Consider the following 14,038-nt stretch of genomic DNA (forward strand, 5'->3'; position numbering starts at 1 on the left):
GTGGAGAATGGTGGCTTTGGAGAACTTGGGGTGCATCCTCGGGTTTAAATTTTACTTTGAAATGTTGCTTAATAGTCCTATCTTTACTAAGAAGCCTTTTTCTATATTTAAAAAAAATTAAGTTGCATTTCTCAAATTATATTTTCCCCTGAATTAAAAAAATCACACTTGAAATAATCATTTATAATTACTTAAGAGTGGCTATCAGTTTTCATAGCTAGGCATCTGAATGCCCTTATGTTTTCAAACTTTGACAAATCATTTTTATGTGTTTGTTTGCTAGAGAGTTCATTAATAGCAATATGTGCTCTCATGTGTTAAATGCCTATGCTGAAGGAGAGTGTGCCAGAAATCTTACATGTTACAGAGTTAATATTAACATAGTCCCTCAGGGTAAATACACATATGTCCACTGAACAGGTGAAGAAATGGACAGAAGACTCTAAGTTAAATATCACATTCAAAAAGATAGTTAAGTGACCAAGCCCTGGACTGCCTAAATCTTAAGTCATTGTTCTTTTTATCATGTTTCCCTACATTGTCATTATTTCACACTACATGAAGATTATATAATTTTTCAAACCTTTCAAAAATAAATTGTTATCTAGCAATTGAGCACAGGAACTAATGAATGCATGCAACACTGATTTCTGCAGATGAAGAGTGAAAGCTTCATTTGTAAGCCTGGAGATCTCCAAACTGATTTTATAAAGAAAGGACCATTGTTCTAATAAAAACTAAATATCCATTACCCCCTACCTGTACCTAACCTATGTCTATATAACATGTGTTGTGAGCTTTGTTTTGTTTTGTTTTGTGTGTGGATTGATTACTCTAGAATTGGCATTTGGTTCCTTCCTTTGTATAACTGCATTTCTCAAAAGAACACTGGCTCCAGAGCTAATTTTCTTGTTGTAGGAGAAGGAGGAAGTGACGCTTGGTGGTTATTTGAGACTTCCATGGTTCAACATATGATCAGCTGAACGTAACATAAATTTTCTGACTTGACATTTGTGTTTTTTGTGACTGATCAGACTGACTTTAAAGATATGGCTTTCATTAATCTCTGCAGTGATCCAGAATTTGATGATTGTATTTTCGGATGCCACACATTTGGTAAGTTTTCACTTTGTATATGTAGCATTATCTATAGATGGGTGAAAAATTTAAATGAAGTTGCCTTTCTTTTTATTCTTCCACAGCATGGAACTATCCCTCTTTGTTTCAGATGGCTGGAGAGATCAGTAGTGACTCTGGCATCTTAGAGAACTCCCAAGAGTAAAAATCTGGTAAAATTCACGTTTAGTGTTTTGAGAAACCTCCTTACTGTTTTCCACAGTACCCGCACCAATTTATATCCCCACCAACAGTGCACAACATCCTCACCAGCATTTGTTATTTGTGTTCTTTTTGATGACAGCCATTCTGACTGGTGTGAGATGATACTTCATTGTGGTTTTGATTTGCATTTCCCTAATGATTAGTGATGTTGAGCATCTTTTCATGTGCCTGTTGGCCGTCTGCATTTCCTCTTTAGGAAAATGTCTATTCAGTTCTTCTGCCCATTTTTTAACAGTTATGTTTTGGTTTTATTTTTTTGATGTTGAGTTGTATGAGCTGTTTATATATGTTGGATATTAACCCCTTATTAGTCATATAATTTGACCCAGAAATTCCACTCCTGTGTATATATCCAAAAAAAACCCTAAAATACTAATTTGAAAAGAACCATGCACCCCAATGTTCATAGCAGCATTATTTACAATTGCCAAGATATGGAAGCAATCTAAGTGTCCATCAAGAGAGGAATGGATAAAAAAGATGTGGTATATATGTACACAATGGAATACTACTCAGCCATAAAAAATAATGAAATTTTGTCATTTGCAGCAATATGGATGGATTTGGAAGGCATTATGCTAAGTGAAATAAGTCAGACAGAGAAAGACAAATACTGTATGAGATCACTTATATGTGGAATCTAAAAAATACAACAAACTAGTGAATATAACAAAAAAGAAGCAGATTCACAGATGTAGAGAACAAACTATTGGTTGCCAGTGGGGAGAGGGAAGGGGGACGGGGCAATATAGGGGTAGGGGACTAAAAGGTGCAAACTTTTAGGTAAAATAAGCTACAAGGACACATTATACAACACAGGAATATACCCAATACTTAATTATAAATGAGTATAACTTTTAAAAATTGTGAATCATTATATTGTACACCTGTAACATATAATATTATACGTCAACTATACTTCAATAAAAAACTATATTGTTGGGGCTTCCCTGGTGGCGCCAATGCAGGGGACGCGGGTTCGCGCCCTGGTCTGGGAGGCTCCCATATGCCGTGGAGCAACTGGGCCTGTGAGCCACAACTACTGAGCCTGCGCGTCTGGAGCCTGTGCCCCGCAACAAGAGAGGCCGCGATGGTGAAAGGCCCGCGCACCGCGATGAAGAGTAGCCCCCGCTTGCCGCAACTAGAGAAAGCCCTCACACAGAAACAAAGACCCAACACAGCCAAAAATAAATAAATAAATAAAAATAAAAATAAAAAATTATATTGTTTAAAAAAAAGGAAAATTTTAAAAGCTGGTAAAGTTCAGCTTTGACATGAAAACTAGGATTTGACAGCAAGATACCAGGTGTGAGAAACAAGTGCTGTTGAGAGAGAAAGGATTTTCCAGGTTCCTTTGTGACTCTTTGGGCTATCAACAACCAAGCCTGGAGGTCTCAAGTCTGCATGTTTATGCGTGAGAAACATAGAGCTCCTTGTTAATCAGCAATGGCCTGAAGTTCCAAGCAAGAAAGAAGTCCTGGAAGTGATGGGAAGGAGACGCAAAGAGGAAGAGAAGACAGCAAAGTTTTCAGAGCTAGGTGGATTCTCCTCTAGGCCCTTGCCTGGGGAGAAGGTGGCCATGTTCCTAAGATGACGGAAGGTGCCCTGAGTGTTGCTGTGGTTAAGGAACCTATTTCCTGTTGGGAATTTGAAAGCAACAATGTGAGGAGTCACAAAACTAATAATGCTGTATAATCACACCAAGACTCTGTGGTTTTAGCTCTTTAACTTTATATACATACTCATATTCTTGGAGGAATCCCAGGTACCTGAGACAATGTCTGGGAAACTTGCCAGACAGGTTCATCAGAGAAAGAGTGACACGTCTTTTTAGGAAATGCTGCTAAATGAACCAGAACATGGCGGGCCCAATGGTCATCAGAGCCAGACCTCTAGGGGCCTACAATGTCAGCAGTGCTGAGAGGAATCCAATTCAAGGCAGAACCCCATGAATCTTTCCACACAGGACGGACACTAGCCACAGAATTTAGCCACAATACCTGTAGGCAGACAGAAGTATCCTGGGGACTAGAGAGGGCCGATGACCTCATGGCCCGGCAGCCCCACTCCTCTAGGTACCACCCATAAACATGCTTCTCTCTCCATCCTTCTCCTACTCATGGCAAGAACAACGGAAAGAAGCAAGGAGCTAGCTAGCTAGCCCATCACCTGGGAGATGGAGTTTCTTATTCATATTAGCACCAAAGATGACTATTTAAATTAGTTTATCTTACTAAACTTAAATTGAGTTGACAAAATTATTTCTCCAATTAATCAACATGTGGGTTTTGGAAAGAAAATCAAATCAGCAAAAGGTAAAATAATTGTATTATAACTGCTCATCTAAGATAAGGTGTAGGTCTACACCCCAATTGTTATGCATATCCACACTACACACACACTCACACACTCACATACAAATATATACTGAGATAAGATCTTAAGTGGTTCATCCATCCACTCATATTTAGGTTATTTTATGACTCAGAGCTTTTCAAACTCAGAATTTATCTTTCTCTGAATTTAAAGAAGGGAGTCTCTTGTGTGACAGTGAGAATGGCAAGAGGCAATATTTGTCAGTTAAGAATGTTATAATTCATTCAATTTCTTCTAGGTCCAAATTATAGAATGGTCCTAAATGTACTGCCTAAATATATGTATATACTGGTATATGTGTATCTCTGTGTGTGTATACACACATACTATATGTTAAATATTTTTATTAAGGCATTTAATAAATAAACTTAAAATTTTACACTGGAAATTTAATAGGAAAAAAAGGACATAAAAATGGGTACTACTTCTTACTCTCTCACTGATAATCAACGTAGAGAAGGAAACTAAAAGTTGAGTAAAGGTTCTCCATAAAATAGTGTGATTTCTCTAGAGTATCCAATGCATGTGTGTTTTCGTGTGTGTATGTGTATTTACCTACACATACAAATACCCACCCTACCTCCAACCCATTTCAGGTTTCAGATTTTAAGTCCTGCTGATTGTAAACTATTGTCAATCTATCTATAGCCACTTTTTACTTTCTTATACTTACTAAACTGTAACCAACAAGTGTTTGCTATCTATCATTGCTTAAGTTCTCTCAGTTTCTCTTTTTTTTCTTGTACATAATGTTATAACTTCCCACAAACATTTTTATTATATTGCTCTTCAACTCAGGTGACTTCTTATACTACAGTATTTCACTCATAACTCCCAAGCTCACATGACCTCCCCAACTGATCTCTCCATAGTTCTATGACCTGCAACATTATTTCTGAAGCCAAGTACAGTCTGAGATCTAAGATGATCTGCATGTTTTTTATCCCACTTCTTGTTGTTTCTTACCTAAGAATGCTTCAGTATGTCCATGATATTTCTTCCTAAGTCTTTTTTCTGCCAATACATTTTTTGACAGTTCATTACCAGGAACTCTTTCAACAAATTAACTAAAAATCTCAAGCTTTCTAGGGAGTCTAATAGTCTTTTGCAGTATTTCCGTTTAGTTTACAATTCAATCATCTTACTCAATATTCAATTTGTTCTGTATTATTGTGTAGATTCTTGTACAGCTTTGCAATATTTTAATATTATTTCATAAACAATCTTTTCCATCAGAGACTTGAAACTCTCTCTTAAGGGTTAAATTGCCGCCCACCGCCCACCCCCAAGTTCACATGTTGAAGTGCTAACCCCAGTATCTCAGACCATAATCTTATTCGGAGATAGGATATTCACAGGGATATTCACAGAGGTAATCAAGTTAAAATGAGGTCATTAGATCCGGCCCTGATCCAATATGACTAGTGTTCTTCAAAAAAAGGGAAAATTTGGAAGTAGACATGCACACATGGGGAAATCCATGTGAAGAAGAAGGCAAAGATCGGCACGATGTTTCTACCAGCCAGGAACTCCTAACATTGCCAGCAAACCACTAAAAGCTATGTGAGAAGCATGGAGCAGATTCCCTCACAGTCCTCAGAAGGAACCAACTCTGCCAACAGATTAATCTTGAACTTCTATCCTCCAGAACTGTGAGACAACACATTTCTACTGTTTCAGCACCCCAGTTTGTGGATTATGGTAGCTCTAGCAAGTTAATATACTCCTCAAAGGAGGAAAAAACATCTCACTACATCTGAAAATCAGGCTGCTTGTACAAGGCAAGCAGTAGGCATGCAAAAAAATGAGGGGTTTTGACCTATTTAAGTATTTAAATATGCTGAGCCTTAATTTTATTTGAGTAAATACATAGCATAAAATTTCCTGATTTTAGATTTGTAAATCAAGTGAGTAGAAAAATATTTTAAATGTGCTACATTGAAACAAAGTCTAAATAGATGTATAGTCTTCTCTTTCTGGCTATAAACAAATCATCAACATTATCAGCATTTTCATGGCATTCATTAAGTTAAGTAGATCTCTTTACTGAGATATTTAATTTATTATCCTTTTAACTTTGCAAAAGAAGATACAAATATCTTATGTCCTTCATGTAAATAGGCATGCCATTTTCTTTTGTATGAGCTCCTCTGATTTTTGTTTCTTTATTCTTTGAATTTTTTTCACTTCACTATTGTTGTAAGAGTTGATACAATAAAAAGTGTTTAATCAGAACTTCATATTAATCAAAAATTTAAATTGCTGATGTTAGCAATCTCCATAGAAAGACTTACAGTACCCATATTTTGCCTTAAAATGGCACAGATTTTCACATAAAAAAATGTTTTTTGAGGGTCTAAATAAAGTTTAAAATGTTTAAATGGTATTATCCATGTCTCTCCCTGTCACACACACACATGCAAACATACACACAATCTTAATTCCTTTTTGATGTTTCAACATTTTCATAAGAAAAACATCTTGAATATGTGAAGTACATTAGAGGTTAAGACATTGTATGAAATGATTTATTCTCCATTGGGTTGTAAAAATTACAGCACTCACTTTGTAAATAGTAATTACAAATATAAATAATAATTGAAAAAACTTTGACATTGAATAAATTTTATGAGTTAATACTAGCTTTTGGAAGCTATGACAATCTTTTAGTGTATGTAGCAAATTGCAATGTAAGTAGATACTTCTCTAGTTAAAAAATTGTCTGATGAAATATGACTTGATAGTCAAAGATACTAATTTAATGCTTTGATATTACATAAAGAGAAACAATCAAGTAATACATATTTTTAAAATGAAATGAGTATGTTGATCTCTACATAGATATGGTGCAAAACACACAGACAGCATACAATTTTATTTGTCAGTTTTCATGGGGGCAGTAGTTAAACCATTTGTGAGTACAGAAAGGTGATTTTTTTTCCTTGTCTGTCTCTTTAAAAAATCCAAAGTTTTCCTCATGACTGAAAACTAAACTTTTTGGTCACTCAGGTGACTTTGATCTGAACAGATCTGCCTTTAATTTAATATGATACTCTTTGTACCTGCCAGTCGAGGATTGCTTTTAGCTTTTAGAAGCCATTTTCATTCCTTGATTCACGCATGGACCCCTTGCTTCATCTTCAAAGCCAACAAGGGCAGGTCAAAGCCACACATGCTTCACATCTCTCTGGCTTTTCCCCTCTGCTGCCACATTTCTCTGACTGATGGTTCTGCCTTCCTCTTCCACTTTTAAGAACCAAGAGATTACATCTGGCCCAACTGGATAATCCAGGATAATCTCTCTATTTTAAACTCTATAATCTAGATTCCACCTGTAATGTCCCTTTTGCCATGTAACACAATCAACACCAAGGATCAGGGTGTGAAGATTACATTCCTTGAGGGGGACAGACAGTATTAGTCTGCCTACCACATAAAGCCCTTCTGAGGAGTCTCGCCAATGCCCCATGTAACTGATGTCTCTCTCTTCTGACTACTGGGATTATAAACTATTCCCAGCTCCGGGGAATGTTTTGCCTACTGAGTATTAATGATTCTTTCCTTACCCTTCTTTCATTTCCTCTCAGGCAGAAGTGCATATTTTTGGAGGTCTCCGTGCAGTGTCTCCCTCTGGAGGTCTGAGCCATAATTTCTAGCCATCTTTACCTCACCAAATTCTAGCCTCTAGCTCTTTAGCTCAGTCAGATGATTGGGGTGTACTTTGCTTTCAACTTCCTACGCTGTGTCCTGGAAAATACCTCACCTCATTTATTTCCTTTTTCTCAGGGACCACAGTTCTGTGGTGCTTATTGTGCAAAGTCTAAAATCATTGTTTCCTATAGTCTTTTATATGAAAACTAGTCTAGTCTTCTAGTTTTAATTTTCTACCTCGAGGATAATTTTTGTAGCAGTTAATATTTATGAGCAGAAACGGATGTCCTTCAATATATGCTGATTAAAGAAATTTTTCCTACAGCAATTTTTATACTACATTTTTTAATAATGTAAAAACCAGTGGATTAGTTGGTGAATGTAATTTATATTAGTCTGAATTTTTTAACTGATTATAAAATCTAAAGAATTGTGGACCAGTTTGGGTTTAGAGGGGAAAAAAATGCTTAGGCAAAAAATAGCTCCCAGTTTGAATGGCATTCTTCTGTTTTCATAAAAAATAGGTGGTGAGGATCTCAATACTGAGTATGTCAAAGACCTGTAATACTAGTGAGAAAAAAATTTTAAGACCCTCACAGTTTTTAATAAAGGAAATACTTGCTCAAAAATTGGATTTGCACAATGATGTTTAGGTTTTAAACTATGTATTTGCAGTTTGGAAAATCCTTTGTAATTGAAACCCTTTCAGGAAAATATACATTGTGAATTTGATGTTACCAAGTACCTAATTCCTTTTCTCTTGTAGTGAAGCATGCTATTTCAGGATACCCACTTGTCCTTTCATAAGTTAAAAGGGTGTATTTCAAAGAAGACAGACCTGTCCTATACGAAAATGGGCACAGCTCATTTTTTACATGGATTCTGGATTGACAGATATCAATAATCTTGATGGAGGATATAATTCAGCATTAATTTGCACATTTTTCCAAACACTGAAACATGGAGGGATCGTCACAGATATTATTCATTATTGGAGGAATAAAGCTAACCACCAATTTATTGTAGAGAGGTGATTTTGTCTGTATCATTCACAAAGAGAGACTTTCTTACTCATAACACAATGTTTTTCAACCCTGCTTGTATTTTAGAACCACTTGCAAATCTTAAAGAAATACTGATATCTAATCTAATCAGAATAAACAATGTGAATAAACAAATAAAAACTTTCTGCATGATGCTAATACATGCCTAGTGTTATAAACCACTTCTTGCGTGGAAGGAATTAGTTAAGCAAAAAGGCAAGGAAATAGGAAATTAGTATCAAAAATCCTAAATATCTATATAAGTTTTATTTATCCACACGTAGCTGAGGCCCCTTCACAAATCCTGTTGCTTTGTTTAAAGAATCGATTTTTTTTTTTTTTGCAGAGACCATGAACACTATCTGAGCTTATTTTCTCCTATGATTTTATTCTTCAATACGATAATATAAATCTAACTTCCTTTAAATGGGCATCTGTTTATTATAATATACATGACTTCCTTTTCATTAAAAGACACAATAAATTTTAAACAGTTTTTAGAATGTTACACTATTCCTGGATATAACATTACCAACTTCTCTTAAGTATTAATTTCAATGAGGAAAAAGGAAAACATAAATCTAATTACCAAAAAAAAATCAATAGAGGTTAAATTATATTTTTAACTGCAAAATATTTGGCAAATTCCTAATCTTCTCTTCTGCCACTAAAAATAGCTAAAACTGTTGGTAGTCAAATCACCCTCAGAAAGAACCCCATGCCACCAGTTCTCTGCTTTCCCTTATATTTCACCACTGCCAGCAAAGTCCTTCTATCCACTTATTCAATATTTAATGAACATATTCATTGTTCCCCCAAAGAGTCTGGAATTCAGTGAATAACAATGAGGAAACAGCTAAAAGAAAACAGCAAGAAAAGTGTTTTGGCAAGACTAAATCTTCCTAATATTTCTGAGTATGTAGGCGTGACTGGCCCCTGGGAATTAGAACTGGTGCTTCAAAGTGCTTCTTATCAGCAGGCAAGAAATGGTTATAAATGGGAGTTCCAGGAGGAGCTTGATAAAAATGAGTTAGTCTAGCACACTACAAGTTATTACTGTATGTAACATGTTTCAGAGAAGACTTTCTACTTAGAGGAAGTTGACAGGGCAGGACACTCAAAGTGGTAAGAGAGTCTCTTGGATTGTTATAATTTAACTCTTCAGGAAACTCTAGTGGTTCTGCCTTCATTTAGCTTTAAATGAATACAGTACTTTTGATCGTTAGGGTTATGGAAGATATTGGGAAGGGGGAGCATGATGATGGAAAAGCTTTGTTCTGCATAAAAACAGCCAGTTGGAGCCTTGGGTGGTCTAAATGGGTGTAAATCTGCAAGTAACAGTCTCTGAATTGAGGAGATCCGCTTACCTCTCCATTCTCAACAGTGACACTCTATGTGGGAGGGTGGGCTTGCTAACCCCCTCTTTTCCTTTGCCACAGGTCTCTCTCAGAACCTGCTGTACACCAGGCTTTAGCCCATCTCACGGATTTCTCTTTCTGTCACAATCTTATAGTACACGATACAGTGTTGAAAATTTATATGTATAATTTTGCTCAAAAGTGCCTAATTTCTTCATACACGTATTTTATGTTATAGCTGCAAATTCTCAGAAGAGAACAAGATGATGTGATGTTTCCTTTTCCATCTCACCACCTAACTCACTGCATTGGAACACCTAGTTTGTTTCTTGCGGATCATTTAGCAAATGACTCACCCACTCACCTACCTGTACTGCACCCTCAGCCTTTGCATGCTACCACCCCTAGAGCCTTCATACTCCATCTTCCCCCAGGGATCCAGCCATGCACTGTCTCACTCATGGGATGTGAACACTACACGTATGACCAACTACTGAATTTCTAATAAATTAAAATTTGTGTTGGGAATGAATGAATGGTGGAGAAAAAGGAAGAAGTTGCATGAGATTTACCCATACCCTGATTTTTGGTCAGAGAAGGGAGGGAAATTACACACAGAATAAAATTAAAGTGTGCCCACTCCAATCACAATTATATTTCTCTCTAACAGAGGTTTAAAATAGAATTGAAAGAATACTCCATACCTCATTTAATCACTCAAGAATTTCACAAGAGGCTAGTAATTGTCTAGTAACTAGCCCAATTAGTTATCAGATAATAATGTTTTCTTCAACATACTTAACTTTTTGAATGCCTTTTTTATCTGTATTTTTCTGATTTGTTTTGGAGTGCATTTATGGGCATGTGTGTGTAAGCATTTACATGTGTGTAGGTGTTCATACAAATATAATTCTACTGGGAAGCTACTGGTAAATATTTAACTAAAATTATAATAATATTCCTCGACAAATATGAAATCAAGCCCTTACAGCAAATATGAACACTGAAAAATGTTCCATTCTACAGTCAATGTTTGCTTTCTATTTTTTTTTTTTTTTAATTTTATAGCTACTTTATTTATTTATTTATTATTTATTTTTGGCTGTGTTGGGTCTTCGGTTCGTGCGAGGGCTTTCTCTAGTTGCGGCAAGCGGGGGCCACTCTTCATCGCGGTGCGGGGACCGCTCTTCATCGCGGTGCGCGGGCCTTTCACTATCGCGGCCCCTCCCGTCGCGGGGCACAGGCTCCAGACGCGCAGGCTCAGTAGTTGTGGCTCACGGGCCCAGCTGCTCCGCAGCACATGGGATCTTCCCAGATCAGGGCTCGAACCCGTGTCCCCTGCATTAACAGGCAGATTCTCAACCACTGCGCCACCAGGGAAGCCCGCTTTCTATTTTTTTTAATCAGCACATAGTAGCTCCATTTCTGAGATCACGTAGTAGTACGCAAAGATCTTTCCCACCATTTACCTTAGCCTAGTTTGAATTGCAAAGCCCTATGGAATGATCCTTTGGATTATATTTACAAAAGACCATTATATTTACAAATATTTTGAATACATTAGAAATTATATCATGAAGTCAACTCCAAGTATTCAGACTCTGAAACTTCTCAGTTTGAATTTTCACTTAAGTTATGAGCATTACTTCTCCCTTAGGATAAGTAGTAATGTTTCCCATGCGTCATTCAATTATCCTAGTTCTCAGTTTGTTTCTCATTACTAGAAAATTTGGGACTAAAGTAATAGGGAGTTAAATATTTGTTTCCAAAAATGTATGCATTTATATTAAATTGCAACAGAATATGTATGATTACAACATAATAATGGTTATGGAACAGAAGTATTAATATATTCATAAGTATATTATTAATTCTTATAACAATGTTAACATCCCTTCAAGAACTGATTTCTTAAAATGGTGGAAAGCACTGAAATCTATTAACTTTTAAGTTACTAATTTTACATGTAATGAAACTATATTGTTCTATAAGAATTAGCAGTACTTTGACATATTTTAAAATATTTGATAAAATATGTATTCCTATAAATTATGATTTTATAAAAACACACTAAACCGGAACTAAAAGAAATAGAAAACTTACTGATGCAACATGGAGGGTTAAGATCTTAAGGTGTAAAAGATATTAGAGCTGTAATTCATGAAGAATCAAAGGCCTTATAATTCAAATACTGAGCATCTAGAATTAAACTAGCACCAGAGCCAACAGGCAAAATGAAACCAATGCCATATACTCTTTTAAGTGTATGGAAAAAACTTTAGAGAAAAAATAATTTTTTGAAGAATGAAAGCCTATGAGAAAATCTGTTCAAAGTTTCTAGTTTTGTGAAATATTATTTATTCTTCTGTGGCATCAGAATCTGGCTACATTGCGCTGCAGCAACTTAAAGTTGTGCTATCCTAGCCCCCATACCCTATACATCTGAGAAATATGAAGTTAATATTTAGTGAAAATCCGTTTGGGGAATTTGGAAAAGTTTAAGAGCAGGCTTTTTAAAATTTGTATGTCCAAATAGAGCATAGAAATTAATCTTCTCTTTGTGTTTTACAGAATTTAATTTGAGGACCATTTTATTTTGTAACAGAAAATACAGCTTCTCTTTTGAATGATAAACTCAGAATTACGATGACTTGCCAACGGAAAGAGAAAAGTACAGAGACACTGAAGACTAAATGCCCCATTTTCCTAAAATATAGAATAAGTGGAAACGTAAGAAATGGGCAGAAATTCAAAATCTGCAATTCACAAAGCAGAATGATGGAAAGAGAATGGGAGGAGGTGTAGGGGTGAAAGCTGGTTTCAAAACTACTCCTAATTAAACTGATCAAAGCCAGTTGTCCAGTGTATTCATCATGTGGATAAGCTGGATGCTATAAAGGAAATGGTTCCTTCATCTCTTGATTTTAATCTATTATCCTTCACGATAGACTCTACTGTATAACCTAATATATCCATGTTAATACTTTAATTATATGATTTCAATGGTTTTTGCTGGGAGTACACATTCTAGAATGAGGGAATATCAAGCGACTAAGTAGCTTGACCTTTTGGTCTCGTCTGGCTTTGTGGCTGAAAGCATATATGGCTCTAGTAGCATCTCATGCAGAATAATGACAGAATAATCACTGGGGCATGAAACTACAACCTGCAGGCAGTTAATCATGACCATTAATCTCCGCCACATTCTTCTAGTCTTTGAGGATGGGAGCAGTGACAGATTTCATTTTGTTTACTGAATGTAAATGAATTCCAAATCAGCTTCTCAGCTTCTTGGTAGAAATGAAAAAGAAAACAATATTACAAGTTAACTAATTTGAAATTGCATATTGTGTAAAATTGAGACTCACTTCTGTTGGGGGATATTTGATCTTTTACTGTAGTTGTGTCTCATGCGAGGACTCAGAGGATACATATCTACATTGTCAAGTTCTTATAATCAAAGTTCTCAGGCACAGACATCTGAGAGAAGTTTATGGAAAATAAACTTTCCTGACATCCTCATTTGAAATAAATTATAGTCATGAAACTAAAAAAAAACAGATTCCTTTTTTGAACTTTTTACACTGCCTTTCTAGTATTGTCTTAACCATGATTACTGCCTATACTTATACAGAATTAATGTCAGCTTGCAGCTTCTAAAATTCCACTGATAATATTTCTTGCAAACAACCCAAAAGAGCTTTGTAGACTGAAACCAGGAATCATAAGACCTTATAAGAATGTGTTTTTCATAATAAAGCAATGAGAAATTTGTCTGATATTTGAAGGTAGTGGAAGTTGGTAGATAGGGCTTTTGAGCATTTGGGAAAGAGGTCAAAATACATTAAAAAAAAAAAACCTTAGCAAAGAGTTTGACTCTGTGTCTAACTTAAAGATTTGTGTTAGGTACAACAGTTTTTTTTTACAAAAAACTATGTAATATGCATTACTCACTACCACCATTACCATGCGCGCGCGCACACACACACACACACACACACACACACAGAGCCCCACAGAGGAAAATAATAAACACAATGAGGAAGAAATTTGTTGCAGAAAGAAGACTGAATTTAGCTTGAAAATTTCCTGATTGGAGACCTGACTTTGTCTCTCATAACTTATGTGAACTTGGACAAATTAAACTATATAAGTCTCAGTTTCCTTACCTCAAATGTGAAATAACTGAGCAAGCTATTTTAATGGATAAACTGTCAAAATGTTATTTGTTTAATAAAACCAATTACCTAAATGTTTATGTCTAAATTT

The 14,038-nt window shown here is 35.7% G+C and overlaps 1 long non-coding RNA gene across 1 annotated transcript; it reads left to right on the forward strand.

The window, feature by feature from the left end:
- Positions 1-945: 945 nt before the first annotated feature.
- LOC309621570 lies at positions 946-2,282 on the forward strand. Its single transcript, XR_014240106.1, has 2 exons — positions 946-1,116; positions 1,203-2,282. It is a non-coding gene; the product is annotated as an uncharacterized lncRNA (long non-coding RNA).
- Positions 2,283-14,038: the final 11,756 nt, after the last annotated feature.

This window comes from Balaenoptera borealis (genome assembly GCF_965194805.1).
Source record: "Balaenoptera borealis genome assembly, contig: HAP1_SCAFFOLD_701, whole genome shotgun sequence".
In the NCBI taxonomy this organism is placed as follows: Eukaryota; Metazoa; Chordata; class Mammalia; order Artiodactyla; family Balaenopteridae; genus Balaenoptera; species Balaenoptera borealis.